The sequence below is a fragment of the Chrysemys picta genome, chromosome 1, assembly GCF_011386835.1.
Source record: "Chrysemys picta bellii isolate R12L10 chromosome 1, ASM1138683v2, whole genome shotgun sequence".
NCBI classification, from domain to species: domain Eukaryota; kingdom Metazoa; phylum Chordata; order Testudines; family Emydidae; genus Chrysemys; species Chrysemys picta.
In genome coordinates this window covers 119,569,156-119,589,585 of record NC_088791.1, presented here as the reverse complement: position 1 = coordinate 119,589,585, position 20,430 = coordinate 119,569,156, and the positions used below count along the sequence as shown (strand labels likewise).

The 20,430-nt window shown below is 40.0% G+C and overlaps 1 protein-coding gene across 8 annotated transcripts in view; it reads right to left on the bottom strand.

Annotated features, from left to right (window-relative positions):
• Positions 1 to 20,430, bottom strand: part of SOX5 (SRY-box transcription factor 5) — an 807,001-nt gene that overhangs the window by 578,662 nt on the left and 207,909 nt on the right. For 6 of the 8 annotated variants that reach the window (XM_065568283.1, XM_065568279.1, XM_065568369.1 and 3 more), the window contains one exon: positions 6,563 to 6,649. The exons of the other annotated variants lie outside the window; for them this stretch is intronic. The gene's annotated coding sequence lies outside the window, so the exon portion shown is untranslated. The remainder of the gene's footprint in view (positions 1 to 6,562; positions 6,650 to 20,430) is intronic. 8 annotated transcript variants of the gene reach the window in all.

The following is a 20,430-nucleotide window of genomic DNA, read 5'->3' as shown; positions in this document are numbered from 1 at the left end:
TCCCAAATGGATTAAAAATCTAGTTAATGACCATCTTGGAGATCATTATAACAATAAGCAATATATATATTTAACTCTCTCTCTCTCTCTCTCTCTCATATAACTTAGACAGTCCTTCTCTAGAGGATTACTCCAATACTTTTTGACTTCAGAGAGATTTAAAATTATTCCACTAAATAAGAAGCTATAACCTAAATTAAAACTCACCTCTCAGCCAATCAGAAATTAACTTTTTTAAAAAGTTGTAGTTTCTAATAGTTACGTGGGCCCTAATCCTCTTGGAAACAGTTTTAGGTCATTATTCTGGGAGTTATTAGGTTGGAAAACAGCTTCTAGGCAAATCATGCTATTCACAAACCTTTTACACCAGAAATAATGGCTGGATTATTTCTGCCTCACAAGTAGTCTTGAGGTCTGATTTCTGATTTCTTTTATTTCTGGAGTTCCTACACAAAGGCAATGTTCCTTGCTGTTAAATAATAATACTGAACAGTTTAAAAACATAAAAATGGAATTGTTATAAGGATTATGATGGCAGTAATGAGAGCAGGCTGTTTGAACTATTTTTCGACCTCCACTTATCTTCTGACTTGCACTGCTCTTGTGTGTTTCCAAGGGCACCTGAATGCTTTGGTGTCTCCCCAAACTACCAGTTTCAGGGGCTTTCAAACATCTTGAATTTTTCACATGCCTTCTAGAGCGTTATCCTTTTTTAAAATTGACTGGCATTTCAGAGCAATAGAGAAAAATAATAAAGAATACATTTGCTCCTGTTGTAGATAGTAAAAGGATGACCTGATGGCTGTGAAAATTGAGAATATTCTTATTTTCAGGGCCTGTTCTAATGCTCCCTGTTGTTTTTCCAAACAAGTGCTTTTCCCTGGCATTTTGTAACTCTCTGTAGACTGTCCAGCTGAAGTAACTATTGGGTACCTGAACATGTGAAATTGGCAGTAGGCTAGCAAAAGTCCTCCTGCATCTCAAGATCCATGGTTGCTTGTTTAGAATGCACATTTTTCTCATCTGGAGCACACATATATTAGATCTGACATGAGACAGTTCAACTTTTGTTCCTAGTCAGTTTCTTTGTTTTTATTCTAGATTCATTAACAAAATGTTGTTGTATTTGAATTTCCAATATTGGAAGAGAAAGTTTAAATAAAAAAGTAATAAAAAAAAATCACAATAAGCACAATTTCATTCACAATGAAAAAATAATTTACATTTTTTTTCATACTAAGGTTTACTTGGCCCTTCCCATCCTCCTCTCTATCTTACACATACGTTAAAAACTCATTATGGATGTAGCAATAACGCTACTACTCAACATACCTGTTTATTTCTAGATCATCGAAGATATATGACTAGAAGTGACTTTGCGCATGAAAACCACCTGATGCTGCAAGATGCTATGGGCTACCACAAGGTACTAGACACCATTCACTGAATCTCAGCACCTCTTGGGTATGCACAGCATCTTCAGGATCTATCCCAAGATGTGTAATACGCACAAGTCAGGTTAACACATGTATAAAAACTATAAAATGTACCCACAAGTATCTATTCCATTAAAAACTGGAGAATGAGTTGAGAGACCCTTCTGAAAATCAGGACCACCTATAATTTTATAAAACTAGGCTTATAGGTAGGAATAGATAAAGATCCGCCACTCAGAATCCGCTCATACCTTAATGGATCCTAATCAAGGAAGCAATCCTAACCCTATTTGCTCACATAAGGCCAAATCCTGAAGTCCCAATGGGAATTTTGCCTGAGTATTGGCTTAAGAATTTAGCCCACAATCATTTTTATATAACTCAATAAACATATCCACTTTCTAATCTTTTTCTTTTTCAAATAAAATAATTAAATTTTAACCACAGAAGCCTTCATGTTGTATAACTAGTTATTAGCAAAACCGTGCCCATTAATTCTTACCCTGAAGGTGGCAATTCTAATCTTTGCAGAACAAGATAGTCATAGCTTGAAGTAAAACTTCAGCATCACAAAAGTGCAGCAGGATTAAAGAGCAGCAGAATCTCCTAACATATGCTTTGTAGAGGAAGTGATACCATGGAATGCGGTGGCCAGAGGATTTTGTGGTATCACTTCCTAAAGTATATTAAGAACTGTGTTAATTTGCCCAGAAAGGAACTCTGCCATCGTTACCCAGGAAAATGGCAATAAACATACACAAAAAAGGCCTTCCTAGGTAATTAAAAGTTCAGAGATGTAAACATAATTAAAAAAAGAAGAGAAGAAATGTTGCACTTAGTTCCCTGAGTTATATTAGGAATTAAAAAACAAAACAAATGCAATAACTTATCCCAGCAGTTCAAATGTTCTAATTTATGTAGAATGGATTATTACTTAGACAATCTGACCCTGGGCAAAACTTCCTCAGCTGAGAAGATTTACAATCTAATTATACAGGAAGTTCTGCTGAGACAGTTTGGGTGCAATGGTCTTCTATTACATTAGCTTAGCTAAAATAGCTGCTTCTTTGCTTGCTTGGTGTTCCAAACACTCGTACGAAAACAAAAAGTCTTTTGTTCACATCCTTTATTTCCCTTCAGTCTTTCTCCCCAATACTGTAAGCAAAAGCTACAAACAGCAACCTTGGGCTTAGATTGTTCATGGGGGGAACTGTGAGTTGCCTTTCAGGCTTTTGCTGTGACCAATGTTTGGTGAACTGACTTTAAAAGGACCATCAAAGCATTTTTCATAATTTTTACAATGATAGGTTTGTTTGTTTTTCTCCCTGCTTGTAAATAACCTTGTGGAAAGCCTGAAGCTGAAATATGTGTGCATACACAACATTCATACTCCTCTTCATACCCCCACACTGGTTTATTATTGTAGGGTGTCTCATAACAGTTGTGCTACTGAATATTTTTTAATAATGCACTTGTTTAGTTTAAAAAAATAAATCCCTACACATTAAAACATGTGAACTTTCCATGCAGGGAAAAAATGGAGGCCAAACTTAGGCCTACAAAGCATTTTGAAGTGTCTCTTTAACTAGATATAGAATGTAGTGTTGATATAGTTGAGTAGCTACGAGAGTCTTATATTTGCATAGCTGGAGAAATCAGTGCCTCCTTTCTTTACAGTGAGTGTTTTGATTTCAAAAGGTCAGGGGTTCATGCCATGGCCTTTCAGGCTTGATAATTATGTATGCGTAGTAATGCACATTTTTATCTACAGGTGGCAGACCTTTTAAAATCATCTTCAATGAAATTCATTATACATTTTTGTTGATACCACCACCACATTAAAAAGTAAAAATCTGCAGCACAAAGTTCTAATTAATGTTGTTCAATTTAGATGACAGATTTGTCAACAAAGTGGCTCATTCTCAAAGGCTGGTGACCGCTGTTTAAATGAAGGACTTAAAAAAAAAAAAACTGTCACCCATTATAGAGTGACCTTTTATTATTCAGAAATTATTCAACAACTTATAGAAGAATTTATTTTTTCTATAAAGAACAAATTTTGCTGCCTAGATTAATGGTCACTAGTTGGTAAAACAGTGATTTCTTGTTTGATAAGATCACTAAGAAGAGGAAGCAATACAAAAAAGGTCACAACTCATTATCTGCAATTAAAAGAGAAAAGTGAGTCACAAAGCTTTTGTAAATAAATTCAACCATTTAAGACACCATTGGCCAGATCATCATCTGGTATCAAATGGCAAAGCTCCATTGACTTCAATGGAATAATGTTGATTTACACCACATGAAGAGCTGTCCAGAATGTGGGCTCAATCCTAGAATCTTCCATTCACTGATTTCTATAGAATTTGTCCAAGACAGTGACTGAAGACTAGGCCCCAATTCCCCCATGTGGACTAAAAGCACAAACACACACATCCACATTCTAAAGGCGTGTGTGTCAACATCAAAGCTATACATTTAAAAAATTCTTTATCTGTGTTCCCAGTAACACCTTCAGTCACGGACATGGAGAGACATTTCATCAGCTAATTTACTTTACACCATTTATGTTATTGTTTATGTATTCCCCCAATTCACTCAACTAGTCTGTTTAGCCAGTTTCTCTCTCTTTAATACACCAACCAAATGCTGCAATTTGAGTTACAAACACTGCAGGGGAACATTCTAAACATGCCCCCAGATCTGCATGTCAGATCCTCAACTCATTTCAGTCAATGGAGCTATGCCGATTTCACCAGCTGAGGATCTAGACCAAAATCCTCAGTTACAGTGGGCCTGATTCTTCTCTGCCTTGCATCTTGTGTGCTCATTTATACCTGAGAAAAAACACATGAAAAGCCAGTACAAAATATGCCTACCATTGTGGGTCAGTAAAGAAATCTGATTTGGTAGCATTTCACACTTACCTTGCAAAGGCGTAAATGACATTACAAGGTGCAAAGCAGAAGGGAAACAGGTCAAGTTACTTGGAGCCCAATCCTTAGAGGAATTCAGTACTCTATGAGGTATACAGCATTTTTAACTCATCCTCAAGTCAAAGGGAGATGAAGACACTCATCCATCTCTAAAAGGTGCTCAGCACTTCTTAGGATCAGGCTGTGAGGCCACAATCCCGCACACACTTTCCATTCAAGGTGGTAAAGTTAACGATAACTTAAGTTCTTAACACGTTAATTTTGGGAACACCTGTACTAGCGTAACTTGCCAGGCTAACACCACAGAAACTGAATTGCACGGACCAAAAATAATTGTTTTTTTCCTCAATTTCTAATTATTTGTCAATATTGAGGCTTTAATAAAACCCTCATAACCTTTTAAACTAAAACATACATTTACAAATCAGTTCTTACTAAAATTACCAGACATGCCCAGAATTTCCTAGCAGTACTGTACTAGGAAAAACCTATGTTAATGAAAACTTTACAAAGTTTAACACAAAATCTTTTAAAATGATCTTTCTATTTTATTTTATAAATTGAAACAAAATAAGTAAAATTACAAAGCTGTTCAACACGCCAAATAAATAACAGAGCAGGTGGATAGACTTAAAATAATTGTATTTTAGAAATGTTTCCCAATATATTGCTCTATCTACTTGCTGAGACCTGAGATTTTAAATATTCTCTTTCCGCTCCGCCCCACCCCACTATAAAAGCAATGACAACTGGATCATGAGATCCTAAAGCAGTGTAGGGAGTTCTGGAAAATGCTCTGCATTGAAGCTCTAATTCAGCAAAGCACATCAGCACATGCATAACTTTAAGGATGTGAGCAAACCCACTGACTGAAGTGACAACTGGGCTGGGTCAGGGGATTGGGGTCCGGGAGGGGGTGCAGCTCCAGCTCGGGGGGTGGGGCCAGGGCTGGGACAGGGGGTTGGGGTGCAGGTGCGAGTGCGGGGTCTGCGAAGGAGTTTGGGTGCAGGAGGGGATTCGGGGTGCAGGCTCCGGCTGGGAGGTGCTTACCATGGGCAGTTCCTGGTTAGTGGTGCAGCAGGGCTAAGGCAGGATCCCTGCCTGCCCTGGCTCCGCGCTGCTCTGCTCCCTGAGGCGGCCGGCATGTCCAGCCTCTAGGCAGAGGGGCCAGGCTGCTCTGCGCGGTGCACGCTGCCCGTGCCCGCAGGTGCCACACCCACAGCTCCCATTGGCCATTGGACACAGCCAATGGGAGCTTCAGAGCCAGCCCTGGTGGCAGGTGCAATGCACAGAGATTTCCTAAATGCCTCTCGCCTAGAGGCCGCAGGGGCACATCAGCGAGCCGGCTCTCATGGCTTCAGCCCTGGGGCGGGTGGGGCGCTGAGGCTCAGGAACCAGCGTCTGGCCTACGGCCTGTAGACTTGCCATGGATCGGATTAAAAGAAGCAGCGGGTTGCATCCGGCCTGGGGGTCTGCAGGCCTCCCCTTAGCCCAAGGTCCTGGGTTGCAGCCCCTAAAGCCCCTACATTAATCTGGCCCTGCCTCTCCCATACTATAAATGCTTTGCTGAATCAGGGTCATATATGGGTAAAACAGATTCCTGAAAATCAGTTTTCAGCTATCTTAGCACACCTGATCCTGCAGAATTGATAATAACTGTTTCAAATTCAACAAATGCAATGGTAGTCCACTACCCATGCTAGTAAGTGTTGGTAGGAGAGGCCATAATTTTAATGGAAAGGATAAGAACATAAGAATGGCCGTACCGGGTCAGACCAAAGGTCCATCTAACCCACTCACACCGAAACATGGTCAGTTCAAGGGAAAGCTGAGGCACATTGCCCAGGCAGCACAAAAAAGCCTGGACTATAGCTGCCGTGTTTTATAGTTAGGATAAATAATGAAGGCCGTAGCCTCTAGGACTACCAGTTGAACACTCTTCACCGGCACTTTTAAGTTATTTTGAAAAGTTTGTCCCAAGAGAGAATTCTAGAATGAATATCAAAACCCTAATTAATAAAATATGTACTGTACATATATCTAAGTGAGAAAAAACGTCTGTACTGATTTGTATTGTGGCAACCTTATAACTGACTCTATTTCCTCCATGTTTTCCCTCGCATCACACACTTCCATATTGCTAACCCTCCCGAGTAATTGCATTGTCTTTATATGGTTTTGTTTTCCTACCCAATGCTGAGGAGCTGGGGTTATTTTCAACCTTTGGAATCTTGTAAACAGGATCAAGCAGGAACACGGTCATCAGCAAGAGGAAGGCTAGAAAATAAAACCAAATGCATATCAACAGTAAGATTTAAAAAGGAAAATGTACCCAAAACATAAAATAAAAGCTTGGGTTCCTCTAACACCATGCTCTTCCTTTCTATTTGGCTCAAGAACTCTTTCTTGCAAAACAGAGACTGGTGTAAATTGATGTGACACCCAAAATATTTCACGTGTAAAAGCTGAGAGAGAGAGAGAGAGAGAGAGAGAGAGAGAGAGAGTTAGACACTATTAGAACTAAAGAGACTCCCTCTTATCATCATAACCAATACAGCTCTAATTTTGTCCTGTTTCTCTTGACCCTTTGAACAGCTAACCCAAGCTCAGTGGTTCCATTTTTATGCCTGTAACATTCGTATATGAGTAGACTGTTCAGGATGGTCCAGGGGTGAGAGTAAAAGACTGACAGTCAAGAAGTCCTCTGTTCTGTTTCAAGCTCCACCACTCACTGATGTCCTGTATCTATGTAACCATAAGCAATTCAATTAACTTCTCTGTGCCCCAGTTTGTCTGTCTGTAAAATGGGGACACTAAATTTCCACCTCATTAGTTTATAGTGGAAAAGAGATTGGATAATATAAAGAGTTCAATATTATTTTCTAAATTGGCTTCATGTTTTGCATCAGGTTTTTGTGGTTTAGAAAAGTGCTAGGAGAGGTTAACAATCATACTGATGGAGAAAAATCAATGGGGATATTAAATTGAAAAAATAAACCCTGCTAGGATCTGAAAAACCTTTAAAATGCAAGGCAGACACTTTCTCCACTAAATTAACATTGTGGGATTATTTTGGCAACTGTATGGTTCCCATAATACTCCATGAATATAGCAGACACATAGTAAAGATGGAACATAAATATAAAGGGTATAAAGTTCAAAAAATGGGAGCTATCCATAGTTCATACCAAGATATGCATGTACACACAAGTGCTTGAAAAAATCAACCTTGATTTTCTGTAATATTCAGCAATGTAAGCAAAACAGGAATAAACTCCCTATACTTTGTTTGTAAATTTCACCAGAAAAAGGGACTCCTATTAAGATGATTATCTGTGTGGATTTTCCAAATGAAAATATGATCCATACTGAAAGGAGAAATAAACAAACAGAAACAAATAAATGGCGATACCCTCAGTAGATGGAGAGCAGTATAGGTTCATTGAAATCAAGCTCTGCTTCCTATGGTGAAGACAATCTCTCATCAAGTTCAGGGTTGTATACTAATTAATTGTAATATATCTTAAAGAATTTAGAAAACAAATTGCTTAGCTCACGTAGTGGACTGTTAGTCACATTCAGTAATACTAGCCAAGCTGCAGATTTTTTTTTTCGTGTATAACCCATATGAAACATCCACCAGCTAGCCAGTCCAGCCCAGAGTTTGTCACATTATCTTCCTTTATCCTCAATGGACCTTAACTTCTCTGAGCCGAATCCCCAATGTTTTCCTGCTACAACAGGAATGTAACAAGAGCTGAGAATGGGTTGCAGACGGGATCAGACCCTTGCATTCATTCTAACATAGAATGCTCCAAGTGGTGGAAACTGAAGTCAACAGACCTATGCCACTATATACCAGCTGAGGATCTGGCCTGTAATACCATTGCACGGTAATCAAATACACCAACAGATTTACCTAATGTTTCCTAAAACCCAAAGCAAAGGTACACTATTATCTCCTGCCCATTCCTTAAAAACAGAATTAAAAGGAATAAGATATTCATTTAATTCATCAATTAATTTCTATCATAAACTGCCAATCATCATAATAGCAAGGTTAATCAGGACTTTTCTTCATAAGAAAGTTGCAAAAGTTTAATCTTGGGTGTAATTTTAAACACCTCAGTTAATGCAAAAGGCCATGAGTATGCTCTTATTTCATTTTAAAGCAGGCTTATTTCACAAGTCAATTAGGAACCAGTTTAGCTAAACCAAAAATCCCACTTCCAAACCAAATTAAGCGTGTCCACAAAAGGGTCTGAATCATTGTAGCTATATCAATTTAAAAACCAATTAAGTTAAACAAGTGCAACTTGTGTGTAGTCAAGGCCCCAGTCATTCTGCTGACACACTTCAGAATGCACTCTAACCCTGAAGGTCTGAGGCAAGACTGATAGCTCTGCTCAACATGAAGGCCTGTTGAAGCCAGTGGGACTATTTGAAGGACAAGGTTTTACCAAGGCTAAGTAAGGGCATTACAGTTTGACCATTAGAAGAGCATTCCAGAAGGGTGTGGATTCTCTGTAACTTGAAGTCTTTACATCATGATTTGAGGACTTTAGTAACAAGCAAGAGGTTCTGGGTCTATTACGGGAGTGGGTGGGTGAGGTTTGTGGCCTGCAATGTGCAGGTGGTTAGATTAGATGATCACGATGGTCCCTTCTGGCTTTTATTCTTGCCTCAGGATACAAGAAAGACTGTGGCAAGTAGGTCCAAATTACCCAATTAGACTGGAGGCCACCCATGAAAACTTTGATCACCAAGACTACTAGTTATGCAAACAACTGCATCTTTTCTGTAACTTATCCCCCAGTCTTACCCAATCTCCATTTGTCTGTTTGTCCACCTACCGAGGTCCATCAAAAGTCTAGACTGTGGGCTCTCTGGCACTATCTTTGTTCTATTTGTTTGAAAGGTGCCTACCACAAAGGGGCCCTGATTTCTGACTGGAACCTCTATGCACTACCACAATAATAATTACAATACTACTACTAATAAACAAATAAATCCTGGATCAGATCCTCAGATGGAGCTATGCTGGTTTACATTAATTGTAAACCCTCAATTTCTATTTCTGCTTGATACGTTTAATAGTTTCTATTCATTTTTATCTAAATAAATCTTAGTAGTAGGTCACCTCCCAGTCTCGGCTGCCTGGACTTACTCAGCATACCTCAAAAGAGTTGTTTTATAATTGGGGGGGGGAAGGGACAAAAGAATGAGTGAATGTGAGCCTTCAGGTATAGAGTGGGAGCCTTTCTGGGATCAACATTTGCATTGGAAAGAAGCTTTTGGAAAAAGCAGATCTGTTTGGACCAGGCAAAAACATAACTAAGTTTGTTTCAAGCAGAAAGGAAAATCTGTAAAAGGAAAACCAGATAGCATCTGTTTATTAACCAGAAGATGAGGCAATCCCCAGATGCCAATGGAGACTGCAGATATTTGGACTTCTGGTTACAGTTATGAGACAGACGTGTGACCGACATACACACAGAACTGTGAGACAAAGAGAGCTTTAAGCTGGGTGAGGGGGAAAAAGGATGTTTCTGCCATGTGAGGTAACCCAGGCACTACTTTGTAATTAACTTTAGTTCCACTCTAGTATGGCTTCCATAGCATTTGTCTAAGTAAGCTTATGTTTGTTGCTCTTTATTTTAGTATTTTTTCCTCTATTTCTATAATGTTGCCTGCAAATATTTTTGCATTTGAGACAAAATGAACTCAGTTTGGAGTAACTGCATGGGGCAGGTGCAAGATAGCGTACTAAGAGGGCAACAGCTCAGTGAAAACAGTAGTTAACTTCCTACAAACAAGGTTATGGGCAGGAGTGCCAGAGGCTCCCTAGAAGTGTGTGTGTGTGGGGGCCCATATGTGTCGAACCATGGCTCCGCCTCTTCCCCCGAGGCCCCACCCTCGTTCACTCCTCTGCCCCACCCTTGTTCACTCCTCTCTGCCCCCTCCTCCCATCACTTGCTCTTAGGCAGGTAAGAAGTGGGAGGGCATAGCCCTCCTACCTCTAAAAGTGATGGGGCCATGACCCCTAGCCCCATCTCTTCCGGCACCCCGGGTCATGGGTACAGACAAGACTGGAGGCTTCCTTCCCAAACAGTGCCATAATAAGGTGAGGGCTGTTGTGGGCATGAAGAAAGCTAATTACCTTAAACAGTACCAGGCATTTCTCCAAAGACTTCTATTGTGGCTTAAAAAACACTTTAAAAAATGAGATTTTACATGAATGTAGTACAGTTGGTGAAAAAGCCAAGCTGACAGCCCTAGTCTCCCCATTGAATAGGCACAGGAAATGAAAGGACAAACTTCCCCACACTGCCCTACCCTGAAGGGACCCCGCTAGAGGTGTGAAATGCTGATTTAGACTATCGTTTGGTTCACTCTTTTGCCTCTCTATTGAGACCACTAACAAGGTGTCAGTACAGAATGTGAAGGTGGCTGTTTTGTGATGTTCTGATTGATGTTTAGAAAGCAAACAGATCATGGTTCCCAAGTGACTCAGCCCTTCCCCACCACAAAACAGCAACCCTTTGCAAGTACTGAAGAGGAAAAATCCATCCCCCTGAGCGGCGTAGTTAAACTACCCTAAGCCCCGTGTAGACAGCATTAGGTAGATGGAAGAATTCTTCCGTGGACCTAGCTACCACCTCTTGGGGAGGTGGATTACCTACACCAATAGGAGAAACCCCTCTCATCGTCATAGGTGGGGTCTACACTGAAGCACTACAGCTGTGCCACTGTAGCATCTCAAGTGTAAACAAGCCCACAATATACTACATGGAGCAAAACAAGAGAGATGTAAAAAACTCTGGTATTCTTCCACTTGCACATTTTTACAGGTACTTGGGGAATTATCGTTGTTCACTCTTGCCTCCTTGGGTCTTAAGGCTGCCTATCAGGGTTGAGGCACATTAGTGGGGCTGCATGAAGAAGCATTCATTGCCACTTCCCATGTGTACCTGCAGATAAAGGAATTCACTCACTAGATCTGCAATCTGGCAAACCTTTACCAGCACTACATTCACATGAAAAAATGAAGGTGGGTGAGGTAGGAGGGGGAGGAAATGGAGAAACTTGTCACAGCTACTTCCTAAAACTCACTGTTGTCTTCAGGAGGGACCTCATTCCCTTCCCCCTTGAATGTCCCAGTTTCATGACCACAAAATACGATTGCAATGGAACCTTGTAGAATGCTGCTTTCTGGACAGATGAACTATTAGTTACCGCAGCAGATGCGCTCTCCAACCCAACACAAAGCCCTACAAAATACAGAAGATTCAGGTCTGTCACTGTGAAAAGAATAATCACAGTTGGTGTTTTTTTTAATCCAAATCCATTTTATCAAAATGGTCAAGGACTAGCAATAGAGATACTGCTTTAAAAGTGAGTCACTCTAGAATGAGAGTAACAGGTTTGTCTAAGATTACCTCCTCAGTGGCTATCTGCTCATAATCTATGTGGGTGAGGTATAAGAGAGAGGTCTGGAGGGTTTTTTTAATCTATTTGCCAACCAGAGTCATTTATCCCCTATTAGATAAAGTATAATAGACTATACCGAAAGGGTCATTGGCCTTCCATTTAATGATATTGCCAGCACCAATCTACATTTTCCCGGCAGTGTCCCTCAACACAGAATAAATGGCTGATCTCTTCACAACAACAGCTGATTTCTATTTATTAAGCTAAAAAGGTCACCATTTTCTACGGCTGGGCCGCCCTGCACTATTGATAATTTTATGCATAAACAAATGGCAAATTTGTGCCACATAAATATGCATTAGCAATTACTTTTTCCTCGGGCAACGCTCGCCGCATGCAAATGTGTCCCTCACAGGGCCTGGTGGCTTTTGTTTTAGCTCTTGAACAGCTAAACAAAAGAGCACAATAAACAGTTTAAAAATTGCCAATCAACAGGAAATGCAAATGCAAAGGTACATGGCAAGAAACTTGCCCAAACAAAACAACAATAAAAAATCATCACAAAAAATCACATTAGGAAAAATCTATGGACGTGTTCCCCCTCTCCCCCTCCTTTTCGCATTTTTAATCTATATTTTATTTTCTCTTCCTTTTGATAGTGAAAAAGCTAAAGTACTCTTGACTCTGGAACAGCCAGGCTGGTGCTGGAGCAGACACCAGATGGGGGACAAATAGGGTAGGTAAACACTGAGCAGGACACATACATACACACACAAAAGAAAAGTGGGAAGAGGGGAATGCTCAGTCTTTGAGGTTATTCATAGTGAATTTCATAATCAATCACCTGCTCTTGGCTTTCTGTAATTTCACATTTCCACTGAAGGTTTTCTTTTAATTCTTAGTTTGAAGAGAAGCTAAACATGTCAAAACAAGGCAAGGACAAAATACGTTCAAATAAACATTAGGTTAGGAAGTTTTTTAAATGGAAGTGTAAAGAAATTAACAACTGATTTTTGTCCATGTGAAATTATCTATATTCACAGCCTATTAATTGTGGAGATGTTAGTGAAATAGGCCCTACATATGATTTTTGTTAGTCGAAGGATACAGGACCCAACTCCCTGCTACCTTGCTCCTTGTGTAGTCATTCAAACCAGTGCAACATTGGTGTATAATGCTCTTGTGTTTGAATAGTAGCATTTGCAGGGGTATAAAGGATTATACAGGGTAATGGTAAAGCAGGTCCAGAGTCTTCTGGTGGTCTTCAGTCCGGGAATATGATGTTACAGGGAAAAAGGACACCAAAAGACTTTGGAAAACTGATTGTAGCCTAGAATGCTCCCCACCAGTACAGAAAGTCTAGATGGAAAGCTTAAGTCCCTATGAAAGATGAGTATAGCACTCACAGTAAGAATAGACATATTGTGGATGGACAATGAATGAAGACACTGCTCAGTTCTAATGAGTGATGTGGACAAACCTGCACGGAAGGCCAGTTTTGTTTTGTTGTTTTAATCCATCAGGACTCCCAGCTTTCCAGTATAAAGCTTTTAATTTAGTACCTCTGTTTTTTATTGGACAGTGCAGGGAAGGGAAAAGAGGCCTGAAACTTTTTCAACACAAACATTTGGGTCTCAATCTTCAAGTGTTTGTGAACATGTGAAACAAACAAACACATAAATAATTCAAGTGAAGTCAATGGGACCAATCCCATGCTTCAAGTGTATGCAGGATAGGAGCCTTAGTGAACCAAGTAAGTTATGTAGGCAAATAAGAATAAGTTTTTTTTCTGTGCCATCAATGGCCTAATGTTTTCTCTTTTCACTGGATGGGGATATTGTAATTTCATTGTAGAAATTCAACAGTCCTATAAAGACTTTCCACAGTCAAGTTATTATCATCATCATCCTGGGAAATTCCGAACTCCTTGCAGATCAAGTACCCGAATCAATCTCTGGCTAGTTACAGAAGATGGTCTAGCTAGATATTCAGTTTAGGTCCCTTGCTGGCAATTTTGTCATGCCACTAAAGCTTTTGGATCACCAGTCGTGGAGTGGCATTCCTTGGGGGGGACACTTTAGAATTCATTGGTCTTCCCTTCTAGTAATATGTGCATGCCAAGAAATTCACCAACATCAAACCAGTGCTGATGGAGTCAGTGGCTCAGGTTGGCCTAGAATATCCTCATTTCTGATTTTCTCCTTCCTCTTAATATGGCTCAACTGAGGAACACAATGAGAATCGAAAACATCAGTCTGGTGTTCTTCAGCCTTCCTCAGCACCCATGTTTCACTTCCATACAAAAGTGTTTGCATAACTGTGGTTCTATAGCTCTGCACTTTTGTGGTAAGTCTGCTGTCACTGCATCCCCACAGAAGCCACTGAAGGGCCCGAAACATGCAATAGCTGCTATACGAGTGTCCACATCTTTCAAGTATCAGAGGGGTAGCCGTGTTAGTCTGGATCTGTAAAAAGCGACAAAGAGACCTGTCGCACCTTATACACTAACAGATGTATTGGAGCATAGGCTTTTGTGGGTGAATACCCAGTTCGTCAGATGCATGCGTCAGTCACATCTATCAAGCATCCTCCAACACCATCTATGATGCTACCCAAGTATTTACCAGTTGCTATCTGCTCAGTGTCCCATCCGAACAGGTTAATACTGAGCTGGCTGTAATCTGGAGCTGTAGACTTTTTGGAGGGAATGGTCAGGTCTTGGGTCTTGTCTACGGACTGCAGACTACGGGAGTGTGAATTGCAGAGCGCACCAAAATGTTGCACTCTAACTGCCCCATGTGGACACTGCCGTTGCAAACTAAAAGGTACCTAGTTTTGTATCAATATAGTCCTCTTCAAACAGGACCATGTAGTAGATGCAAATATTTCTCAGCCAACTCAATTTATTTCTTGCTCTTTCCTTATCTATTTTTATTTTAACCTTTCTGCAGCTCAGATGGTTTTACAGCAACACCATTAAAGGTATGACTGTTCTGTGCAAAAGGGCCTTACTTCCCCAGGACAATATGATTAGTCATTATCTGTGCCCTTCCAAAAATATTGGTGGAGTTTATTCCCAACCTTCTCCATCACTCCCATGCAAAAGAAAAAATGTTTTGAAAACCAATAGCCCTGTTGGTCTATCTCAAGTTTTCACATGTTTAGACAATTGGAACAGGATATAAATAGATGTATTTTAACTCAGACAAATGATTACCATGGTTTCATTTCATGCCCAACCAGGGCCCAATGACTGATACATATGAGCTGAGAAGGAATACTGAAAGATTATGAATAAAATCTAACATTGAGGCTAGTCATTCTCTTTCCTTCTCTAAAAACATGCCAAGGACAGATTAAGCTTTCTCCCCAGTTTTCAGTTAATGACAACAGGAAAGACCCCATCAACAAGCATTTCTCATGAATTAATGGCCAGCTGACATTAAGGGCTGCACCTGAAGTCACTGCCCTCTCCCAGTACTGATCCCCAGGAACTACCTTGCACCTTAATAATTACTGCTTAACTCTTAGAACGCATTGCCCGAGGAAGTAAACCAGAGTAAATAGTCATTCGTGGCCATTAAAATCATTACTAAGTGGTGTGCATATGAAATAAGTGAAATTTAGGGCTTCAATTAAAAAAAAAGAAATATCTACACAGGAATTACACTTTTGTATGAGAAATCCAAAAGAGCAAGGTTTTCTTTAGGTAAGTGAGAAAGAGCTGGCAATAATTCTGGTCATGCTATAACAAACCAGGTATATAACAAAGTTTACCTCACTCACAATACCACTTGAGACTTTGATTTGTAATGCTGACTTTGCTGTCTATTTGATTAAATTGAGTAGAAGGGTCACTGTTACAAAGAGTCAGCTGTGATCAGCCTATTATTAGCTCCTTCCTGCTGGCCAGTCTTGATTATTGACAAATGGCTTGGTATGGAGATTAGTGACCATGGCTACCAGTGTTAAATTTTAAAAAAAATCATCCTTAGCCATACAACTCTGCAAACGAGTAACAGTACTCCTAACCATGATCAACAATGGAAGAAGCTTTGTCAACCATAGTAAAAATATACTATTTTTAACCCAAAGACCATAATTCTAGCTTTTTAGACAAGGGCACTCCCTCTCCAACACAACTATTTCATCACATTTTGACTGTAATACAGTAGCCACACATCTGGTGTCTTCAATGTGTCCAAAAAAATGTCCTTGGATGACTGCTAGAGTTCACTGGAACACAACCCACACTGCTGTCCCATCATCCCCTTCAACTTCTTCCTCCTTCACTGCACCTATAGACCAACACTGAAGGTTGAGAGCATCCGCTGTGTAATGCTCTCTGTTTCGCTCTACTCAAGAGAGTGAGTGATCAAAGTTTATCTCCAACGGTGATGTCCTTTAGGGACACCTCTGAGTTAATCACAAAGCCAACATTTTGTCCTCCTTAACATTCCACACACACACACCCCTTTTTAAGACTGAGCCATGAGATGCTGAACAGCAGTACCCAAGCATACACATAGAAACATCTGTTTGTTAGCATATGCTGGGCAAAAGTGTTCAAAAGGGTTAATACATCACTCAGATATTAATAGTATTTTGTTAAGTTGCATTTGACTGAAAGACTTGTGATTATATACCAAGTTCTCCTAAGGTTAACACCAGAGCAAAAAAGGCATGAGCAGGTAAGCTAAAGTGAGATCAAATAAATTGATTAAATGTCACTGCATAGGTAGTTCTCACGAATGTCTCTGTGGCCAGTCTAACTTCCATTAACATAGTTAGAAAGTCTGTACTAACAGGAAAATTATTACATCAAATATTATTGCAATGAGACATTGCTGCAGAATTGAAATGAAGACATGTAGACCATTTGGCTAATGTTCATATTAGAGAGACAAGGTGGGTGAGATAATATCTTTTATTGGACCAACTTCTGTTGGTCAGACAGAGATGCTTTTGAGCTTCTCTGTGTAAGCTTGTCTCTCAACCACCTGGTCTCTCTGATATCCTGGGACCAATATGACTACAACAACTCTGCATGGAATGTTCATCTTACAAACACAACATGGTATGGATGGTGGAAGAAGAAAGGAGTGTTAAAAATATATTAGCAAGTAGATTCTAACCAGCATACAGCAAGATATTCACTATTTTACTTCCATAGTTTAACTGACTGAGGTTGTGTCACTGGTGTGTTAGACTGCCCCATAAGTACCCACAAATCAAAATCTCAAGAAAAAGTGAAAAAAGGAATTATTTTTTGTAAATCTACATGAAAGCTTTTTTGGGGGCAAGGGAGTAAAGTGTAAATGTAAACCAAGAGGATGTGCTGGGAACACAAAAGTTAACATAGTCACAGTTAGGTCTTCCTTCTCTCCCCCACCCATCTGAACTTCAGTCCTGCTCTTCTAACACTCACCCTCAATGCAGTAACATTTCTGCAGTTAATGGTTCAAATAAATGTATTTTTAGAAAGTATCATTCACACAACTGCAAACTTCACAGCCTCACGCATTTAATATCAGGTTTTTTGTTTTGTTTTGTTGTTTTTACAACTCCCCTGAAATGCATAAAAGCTAAAAATTTCTGATAAAAGTATCTTTTTTCCTGCATGGTTCCAACCTCTGGAGGTATTATCTTTGTAACAGTAATATTATGCAACAATGACAAGGGTGTCATTGATACATTATGACAGGTTTCAGAGTAGCAGCCGTGTTAGTCTGTATCCGCAAAAAGAAGAACAGGAGTACTTGTGGCACCTTAGAGACTAACAAATTTATTAGAGCATAAGCTTTCGTGGACTACAGCCCACTTCTTTGGATGCATATATCTATATGCATATATATATATGCATCCGAAGAAGTGGGTTGTAGTCCACGAAAGCTTATGCTCTAATAAATTTGTTAGTCTCTAAGGTGCCACAAGTACTCCTGTTCTTCTTTTTATTGATACATTAGATATTTTTATATACAATACATAATAATGACAACTGGTTTATAATGCAGATGCTGGCACATCTGCACAATGGACGCTAGGATGATTTAGTCTCACCTGGATTTTTTCCATGACATGACAGATGAGCTATATTATTAGAACTATGTTACACACAATACCCTGTGAGTATTCCCAAAACACACAAACTTTTCTAATATTACTGATGGAAGCAGCCCAACATTTTCTCAAAGTTGTTCATACGCCAGAAAATGGCTTTAGCTGTGTCCTTCTGATGCAACTGCAACCTCACTTTTTAAATCTCTGTTGCTTCCCTTTCATCTCTGATATGATTAATGTGAATTAAATGTTAGAAATGTGTCTCAAAAATGACATCATGGGGAATCCAGATTAACTCCTCCTCAATTTCTTCTATGTAAATTTATTCACTTTTACAATGAAATAATTGGACTCCCCCCCCCCCCTCCTAACCAGCCAACTCTGTGATCAGTCTAGGAAAGTCAAGCTGGGTTCTTTCTGCCTCCTACAATTCTGCTATCAGAACTTAGTTGACAATTCTGTTGATATCATGAGGGCAGAATAAAATCCAGCTCACTCATCAGTAGCTGTATTGGCTCTGTGGTACTGTTTTCATCAGTAAAGAAAGCAGGTATGATTTGAAGACACCCAGGGTAATGTTCCCTTCTCAAAGGTGCAAAAGTATCCATCATGTACAACTACATGTAGATTTAAGCATCCCACTCAAAATAGTAAGGAAAACTCTGAAGGTCACATAGGAACCCGACAGAATTTGACCAAATATATCCATCTGTTTGCTTTCATATAAACAATTGCATGCTGCCAGTATTGAACCTCTTCTAGGGCAGGGCCCAGGGACTTCAATTACATCTGCCACTTCCCCGGTTTACAGCACGCTCATCAGCAAAGCATGATTTTTTTAAAGACTCAAAATAGCATCCTGAGGAAACAACACAAGAAAATGACTATTTCCACATTTCCTCCCTTCTCCACCTGATGACTTTTGCCTCAGTACCTAATATTAATATCAAATGTGATGTTCTGAGCTGGGAAACATGGAAGCACTTCAAGAAAGCCTTTTAGTGTTTCATTTCCATCTCCTTAGATCAAGAGGGGCTATTTCATAAGCAAATGTGAACACCTCCAAGCAACTTGTGATGAAAGTGCCTGGCATCGAATTTTGCTACCCCACCTCTATTAAAACCGGCAAAGAAGCAAATCCCCTTCCCATATTCAGTATATAATCACCAATACAACCGGCTTATCAGAACCTCTAAATATGGCTGTATCTTACATATCCGAAACGTGACTGATTTTTTTTTATATGGGCTTGCTAATTTGAATTCCTTTTGAACGACAATGGCGTGAACATTATTGCCATAGTTTAGCCTCTACTGCTTGTTCAGTTGTGACTATTGTATCATATGCAACCATAAAAATCTGCTTCCTTGAATGTAAAGTAGCATTTCTTTCTCTAGCAAACTGTGGATGACCATTTGGCACAGTAGTTAGCTCCATGGCAAAAGGCAGAGTTAAATTCAGGGAAATTCACAACAGCCCTCTATTAAGGGCAGAATTTTCTCCAATCCATACAGTGGATCTCTATTAAATAGCCTGCATTCTTTCCCCACATAGCTCCCTTCTAGGACAATAGGAGTTTCACAATATGGATCAACACTATTGGCCAAACCTTAGAAATACCCCTCCCCAATATGGGCATATTCATATTCTCTCGAGGGGGAGGGGAGTAGAGCAGGTAGCAATTCCTATAGTTAAGGTTATCTGTGGGATTGTTTACATACAGCAGCAACACGCATTAGAGGAATGTGATATCTAAAGCACACCAACATACTGCACATTAACTGGCTTGTTTATACCCTGCTGGCATGAACCAAAAGTTCCCTCATGCACATTAACATAGTTCGCGCCGGCAGGGTCTACACAGGCAAATTTACACCAATGTGTGGCACACTTTAGAAATCACACCCCACTAGTGCGCACTGCTGATCCATGTGGACAAGCCCTGACACTTTCCATTATAAGACTCCATTTACAGTAGTTTATAACTTTGCCAAACTTTAACCATCCAGGCTGAAATTTTTCAGAGGGGTGTCTGCCTCAGGCTGAATTAAATTGGAATGTTTAAGTTAAAATGGTGAGGCCATTTCTTGCAACAAATTTAGAGGAAAACATGTTTTGCCTGTGTTCAAAAATTCTTGGAACTGTTTCATTGAGGAGCTCTAGTGCTGCCATACTTTGGAAAGGGGGACTTGAAATTTAGCAGGGGGACACCCTTGTGTCAGGGACATGCCTTTTGCCACCCCATTGAAAATCAGTCCCAATCTGGCCAAGTTATAAATCTCTGGAAAATCTCTACTCAAACATACTCAGTAGAGGTTTGTGGCAGGTAAATTCCATCTGCATCGTCCAAGCTCCATTCCCATATGGCTCCTACATGCCAACCGTACAGCCCATGTGCATCCACACAAAGTGACTGAGATTTCTCCATCCCAGGAATGCAGGGGATGAGCAGGACTTTCCTTGTAATTGCTCTTCTCGGCTGCCAACGGCCACTGTGGCACCAGGTACTAGAACTGAGACATAGGAGACTTTTTCCTCCTGTGCTCTCAATGCCCCTCATACTCCCA